Source organism: Mustelus asterias, chromosome 6, assembly GCF_964213995.1.
Source record: "Mustelus asterias chromosome 6, sMusAst1.hap1.1, whole genome shotgun sequence".
NCBI classification, from domain to species: domain Eukaryota; kingdom Metazoa; phylum Chordata; class Chondrichthyes; order Carcharhiniformes; family Triakidae; genus Mustelus; species Mustelus asterias.
In genome coordinates, this window is record NC_135806.1 from 57,219,098 (window position 1) to 57,226,856 (window position 7,759).

The following is a 7,759-nucleotide window of genomic DNA, read 5'->3' on the forward strand; positions in this document are numbered from 1 at the left end:
GAGTGCTGCAATGATTTAAAATCCTGCCAGGTGACCAGAGATTAAAGTGACCTGGCCACTTCAGAATTTTCATAGCTGACGGGCAGGAATGCAGTCGTTGATCACAGGGCCCCCTGAAATCACCATGCCGGGGGGGGTGATCTTCAGGTCTGCCCGGACTAGAAGGGGCAATCTAGCCACGACGCTCCCATCCCGGGGCAGAGTGGCAAGGTCAACCCCTTTCTCCCAGCCCAAGCCCACCCAACCCCAGGACCTCTCGGGGTCCCTTCCTCTGCCTGGCAATAGCAGAGGGGCAGATGGCCCATTGGGCCCAAGGCAACAGGCTAGGATGTTAGCGCCAGGGGACAGTGCACCAGGGGCACTACCAATACGTGTAGCCTAAAGGGGGCCTGCATTGGGGTCTGGGGGGAGGAGACCTGAGTGAGGGGGGGGGTGCTTGAATGAAGGGTCTGGGGGGGGGGGGTGCCATCACCATGCCTGTGGGACGGAGGATGTCCCTCTTTCATGAAAGGTTGGTGGCGCTCCCCTGGTTATTTGGGCGTGGGGGCGGCAGGGAGAAGAGACCTGTCTCAAGCGCAGAGATCAGGGTGCGCTATAAGGGTGGCAGCCCAGTCTTGGAACAGCGGGGCTGGCTGGTGGGTTGCACCAAATGACCTCATTTGAATCTTTCAGGCCGGTGAATCCCACCTGTGCTGCCAGCACCAGCAGGAAACACTCCTGTTTTCCCATTAGCGTGGGCACTTATCCTCAAAATGGGAGAATACGATCCATCGACTTGCTTTCTGTGCCAACTTCTGAATCTATCCTTTGCTTAATTGTCTTGGCTTTTCTGTTATTTTGACTTTTTATTAAAAAGAGCCTCAAAAGTACAGAAGCTGCAGTTTACTAATTTCAAGAGTTGGGATACCCTCGGACTGGTTTACAGCTTCAAATGAAGTGTGAAAGATCATTTAAATAAGATGATGTAATTCTGGATCTGCCATGAAAGCTCATGTAAGTAACATGATATATGTCAGAAAATTTTAATTGTGTTGTCAAGGTGTTTTTGGGAATAATTTTGAGCTACAGCATGTTACTTAGTTTTAAAAAAACTTGGAAATTTACAGATTGCGCTGATCTGGATTTGACTAATTGCAGCTCGTGAGAAGATGGGAACTAACTAAAACTGTACAGATAAAGAATGGATTTTAAATATAAACATTGTCAAAATTGATTTTAAAGTATTTTCTATAGCAGAGTCAGCACTTTTACTGCTGTTTTCAGAATGTTTACATGTACATATCTACTTTTTTGAAAGCGCACACGGCTATCCACAATTCCTCCTTAGGATTTTTGATATATTGTCAAACTTTCCCATTGTAAGTTGCTGATGTATAAACTTTATTCAGTTACTCGATGCATTTGCAGTGTTCGCACTGCAGGTGGTGCTATAGAACCTCCATTGTCCCCTACTTCACCAATCATGTATTTGAGAGCCTTGCTCTAATGTGTCTCAGGTGTTCAGGGCCAAACTTCCTAAATTACAAGTTGAAGATTTATTCGCACATACTTAATGAATAGTACCTTCTGTCCCCTCAGAAGTTTCAAAAAGTGATTTTCTCTCCACCCCGCTCTACTGATTGGACATGGGATCTGATTTTTCTTTTAAAAATAATGGCCAGAATTCTCCAGCCATTCACGCCGGCGGGATTCTCTGGTCCCTCCGGCAGTGCAACCCCTGCCCCCGGATTTCCCGCTGGTGTGTGGTGATGTCAAGGGGATTCCCATTGACAGCGGCGGGACCAGAGAATCCCACCACACAACGTGCCACATCCTGCCGGAGGGAAACCCGCAGCTGGGATCCCATATGGGAAATAGTCTTTGTGGCATTCCCCAGATTAACTCAGCGTCGCCCTAAGGCCTTTATTGCTCTCCGCTTCAAAGTTTCATTGGGTGACTGACTCCCATTGATATTCTGTGTGGTGTGGCCCAAGCCCCATTACATGTCTGGCATTTAAAAAAAAATTTCCTATAATTCTTCTTCTTCCCCCCCCTCCCCCCCGCCGCCGCCACCACCACCGCCAAAGTCAGGTTAGATGGGGAATGTGGAATTCAAAACACAAGGCGATTAGCCATGAAGGGCAGAGAAGGCTTGAGGGGCCAAGTGGCCTACTCCTATTTCACCTGCTCGTCTGTGACCACTTTAACTCTTAATCTTTCCTTTACGTAGTATGTTTGACAGAGAAACAGGCTATTCGGCCCAACCCATATATGTTGGCATTTATGTTCCACTCGTCTCCTCCCATTTTTTCTCATCCTAAATCTTTCATTATAACCCTCTATTCCCTTCTCCCTCAAACATGCCTAGCTTCACCTTAAATGCATCTATACTACGAGCCTCAACCACTCCCTCTGCTAGCAAATTCCATTTTCGTACCCCCTTTTGGCTAAAGAAATTTCTCCTGAATTTCTGATACATTTACTAAGTGAAGCCTTTAGTGTGTTCTTGTAACGCTTCCTTTGACTGTCATGAGAGAGCATCCCAGACTTGAGCTTCCCGTAGAAGGTTTGCTTTGGTAAGTGAGGGTCAGACTATCCCAGTATATTATGTGGATACATGGCATTCCAGCTCAGTTGAGCATCTCGTGTCTCGTATTTTTGTCCTGCCGTGTAAGCTTCAAGTGAAAGAAAGTGGGTGAGCTTCTTGGCATGACACTGATAAACCGATGCATATATCAGTGTGGGCAGGACCAATGCTCTATAGACTTTCAGTTTGGTAGGCAGACTTGCTGCTCTTCATTCTCAGACTGATGTTCAAAGTCTGCCGAAGGTTATATTTTCTTTTGCAATCCTTGCATGTGTCTCATTGTCAATATAGATGGCTCAAGAGAGTCTGTGTGCTACTGAGACTTATCCGCTGCTTGCAGGTTCTGGTCATGGGTTTTCCTGGACAGGCTGAAACCCTACTTTTCTTGCTGATCATGAGGGCACCAGAGTGGTTAGCACTGCTGCTTCACAGCGCCAGGGATCCGGGTTCGATTCCCAGCTTGGGTCACTGCGTGTGTGGAGTTTGCATGTTCTCCCTGGTGTCTGTGTGGGTTTCCTCCCAGGTGCTCCGGTTTCCTCCCATAGTCCAAAAGACGTGCTAGTTAGGTGCTTGGCCATGCTAAATTCTCCCTGTGTACCCGAACAGGCGCCGGAGTGCGGCGACTTAGGGGATTTTCACAGTAACTTCATTGCAGTGTTAATGTAAGCCTGCTTGTGACACTAATAAATAAACTTTACTTTTACTTTAGACTGGAGTTGTCTTGTGCATTGGAGAACAAGTCCATGCTCTATGGCATGTTCAGCTCTAATCCGACAGCTGGTGCACAGTCAGTGGCTGACAGGAGATGAAGTATGACCTTGGAGATCTTGGACTTTGCCTTGAGTCATCTCGGATTGAGCAGCTTCTTGTCCATGCAATGTCTGCTTTCAATACCAGGATCACCATCCTGGAAGGCATCGGAAAGCATAGTGGAGAAAAACATGCTGCAGAGGGTTGGCACCAGCACGCAACCCTGTTAATCCCATTAGTGACTGGAACTGTGTCGGAAGATGCACCAACATTCTTACAGACAGAATTTGTGTGATCCTTTCCAGTCCATAATCAGAATATTTTTCTGTAGAGTGTATATGGGCAATCTTATCAAACAAATTTTAAAGGCGCGAATATGTGTAAAAATGGGAGAGTTTTTAGATCTGTTTTTTCAGTGAGGCCACAAGTCCAATCTTGTGTCACTCTGTGCAAATATTAATGGGAAATGTTACCCACCAGTAGGGGGAGGAGGTGGGGCGGGGCCTGAGCTCACTGGAAAGCTGGCAGCTCACAGTAGAAGGCGCTATCGCGCATGCACACATCTCTCTGTTGTGTGCAACAGCATAGAGAGATCTGTTAGTCACCTCCACTCGCGAAAAGTGACCTTCCTTTCCGCCACCCCCCCCCCCCCCTCAATTTCTGACTTCTGAGGCCATTTGCCGCCTCCCCACTCACCCGCCCAGTTGATCATTGGTTTCAGAGTGCACGGTGTTCCCCCACGACCCCACTCCGTCTGATGCCCGACAATGTATCTAACCAGTTCTCAACTGACTTCTCTGAGGTCTGTCAGCTATGACGTCGATGTAGATGTTGCTTGTGTCAATGGTGACCGATGTCACCTTTACTCTCTTGTTTGTGATTGACTTGCCCACATTGATGGGATCCCTGGCAACTGTAGTCTGCTGGTCAGGGAGGTGAAGAGACAGCGTTTAGGACATCTTTTCTCATACTAGAATGGTGAGTAGTGTGGTCCTGAAAAGGACTGCTCAGGCAATCGGGATAGCCGACTTCCACACTGCTGCCTTCTATGGCCTACTCAATGGCTGAGCCAATTGAGCTCAGGTTCGTGGCTACAGCTCCCAGGGAATCCATACCTGCTGCCCATTGCCACAGGACTTGTAACATTTAGATGATGAACATGAATTGGATTATAGGGAGGGAGAGGGGCGCATCGAGCGCCTCACTCTCCTGTCCTGGCCTTGGTTCAGCGGCAAGATGAGATAGATGGCTGGGAATAGATCCAGATGCAGTGGATGACTGGGACATCTTCTGTGTTCTACATGGTGCATTCTACCTTGGATTGGTCTCATCTGCCTAGTTCTGCTGAATCAGTTTTCGCACCCAGGGTAGGTGCATCCCTAAGCCGCTGAGGGTAGGAGGCCCAATGGCTACCCTCACCTGATTTGGCACATCCGCTGAAACATTGATAACTACTTGCAGGTCAGAACGTGAGAGCTGGATGAAGGTGAGGACTAATACCGGATGAGCCACTCCAACGAATGCAGCGAGCTCACCAGTGAGAGGTACTATTCCTCCTTCCATATGTCTTTGATCCTCTCCACCATTGGTTTACCAATGTTTAATCTTGTAGAATGAGCTACTGATTGAGCAACAACCTTTTTCTTTTGGATTGTGCCCAACTCCTTGAGCATTGTTGCAGTTAGATCCGCGTAAGGCAAATGGAGAGAATTCCATCATTCCCAACTTGTTGCTGCGTCGTGACCCAGGAATCTCTGCAGCAACATCCTGGGCGTGACGTTATTGGTCTCCAATAATCAGAACCAACTTTCTTTGTGCAAAAACAGAAAATGCTGGAACATCTCAACAGGTCTGACAACATCTGTGGGGAGAGAATAGAGTTAACGTAATGAAGGGTCAGTTAGACTCGGAACGTTGGCTCTATTCTGCTGACCTGCTGTCAGACCTGCTGAGATTTTCCAGCATTTCCTGTTTTTGTTTCAGTTTCCAGCATCCGCAGTATTTTGCTTTTATCCCTTTGTACTAGATCTGTCTCCGGCCGGTGATGAATTATCCCCCTGATCCTCAATGACTTCAGATTCGCTGTAATATCTTGGTACAGTGCCCAGCTGAATGTTGCTTTGATGTCGAGGGCAGTCACTGTCACCTCGCTTCTGGAATTCAGCTGATGTCCTTATTTGGGCCAAAGATGGAATGAGCTCTGGAGCCAAATGGTGTTGACGGGTCCAAAAACGAACATGAGTCGGGGTCCCGTGCTGGTGTTATTGAGGATTCCTTCCATCATTTTGATGATTAACAGTAGGCTGCTGAGGCAGGAATTATCTGGGCTGCATTGGTCCTGCTTTTTGTGGAAAGGTCCCATTTAAGCAATTTTTCATGTTGTGGTTGTACTGCAACAGATTGGCTAGTGGTGCAGCTAGTTCCGGAGCACAAGTTTGGTTTGGTTTTATTGAGGCCTGTTTCACATGAAGTGAACTGAATTAGCTAGATTGGCATCTTCGATTGGAGTGCAACAATTTCCTGGCCCTTTCTTCAATTTAAGCTCGAACAATTTATTTACTACCCAAGGGGGTGAAAGGTTTTTGGATTAATATACTGTATGTGCTTTGCCAAGCTGCTGCTCTGTTTTAGTTTAGTTATTTATTAGTGTCACAAGTAGGCTTACATTAACACTGCAATGAAGTTACTGTGAAAATCCCCCAGTCGCCACACTCCGGCGCCTGTTCGGGTTCACTGAGGGAGGATTTAGCATGACCAATGCACCTAACCAGCATATTTTTCGGACTGTGGAGGAACCCGGATCACTTGGAGGAAACCCACACAAAGACATGGGGAGAACGTGCAGACTCCACACAGTGACCCAAACTGGGAATTGAACTTGGGTCCCTTGTGCTGTGAGGCAGCAATGCTAACCGTTGTGCCACCTTGGGTGCGATGTTAAAACAGTGATTAGGGGTAAATTCCCAAAAGTGGGCAAATGGCCCATTTTGTGCAGTTTTTGTCTTGTGGCTGTAAGTGAAAATGTTGGGTTAGTGCTGGAGCACCAATACTCAGAAACGAGCTGGGAAAATGGCTCATCATTATCACATCGCAGAAGGCCATTTGGCCCATCAAGCATTCACTGAGAACAATCCCACCCGGGCATTATCTCCATAGCCCCACATACTTACCCTGCTAATCCCCCACCACGAAGGGTCAATTTAGCATGGCCAATCAACCTAACCTGTGGGAGGAAACTGGAGCACCCGGACGAAACCCATGCAGAACTAGGGGAGAATATGTAAACTCCACACAGACAGTGACTGGAGGCTGGAATTGAATCTGGGTCCCTGGCACTGTGAGGCAGCACTGTGCCACACATTGCTTCAGGAGTAATTCCAGCTATTGGTCACTGTTTAATTTTCATCAGTAGATGGCACTGCTGCATATCAATAAACACAATACACAGGGTCACCTGGTCTTGTCTTCCTCTGAGCCATGGTGTCATTTTTACCTGGAAATGATTCATTTGACGGCAGTTGACTTTGAGCCCCCTTGCATGATCTACCTCAAAGCAATTTCTGTTTTCATAACTTGGAAAAGATTGCTGTTACCTGGAGACATTTGCATAACAAAAACCATTTTTTTTATACTCGCGATTTATGGAGATACAGAGCAAAATTAATAAATTTTAAATGGTTGTTGAAAATTAACCCTGCTCATTTTGCGAAATTACGATTGCGTATCTCCATCTACCCTCAGTCTGTGTGACCTTCATCTTTTACCACAGGCACACCATATATGCACAATGCCGTTCGATATTTATTTATTGTGCACATATTTACCAATCAAAAGCAATGTTTGTTTGAAACTGAAATTGGAAAGGGGTTGGCTGAAATTTTCCAAAATAGAAAGCTGGCATCAAATGTCTGTTTTCAAAACAAAACTTTTGTTTTTGCGTAGGGATTAATTACTCGGGTTACTGTGATCGTCATCGACGAGAACATCAGAACCAATCGACTCCTTTCCCCTGCCGCCATTTTGTCTGCTTCTGGAAGGAACAAAAGATGCCAGTCTAAATTTGGGAAAAAATTCATTCTGGGGCAGATAAAATGAAAAGTTGAGTCATTTGCAATAGCTTCTGAAAATATTTAGATGAAGTAATTGCTTATGAATTAACATTTCCATTATTTGATGAGAAGTTTTATGCCCACTCTCAGCAGCAATAACTTTTGACTAAATTCCAGCAGCACGTCATGGGGGAAGAATTTTTTTGTCAGACCGCATCCTCTGAGACTTCAGTGCAGCTTCAGTCTGGAGCAAGTTTCGCTACTAAATGTAAAATTATCTCTTTTTTTTTGTTGGAAAATATTTCTAATAATACAAGTAGTTTAAGCTTTGACTTGCCCGACATATTTTGAAATGCATTCAAGTTTTTGAAACCACAGAAGCCTTTCTTGAGCG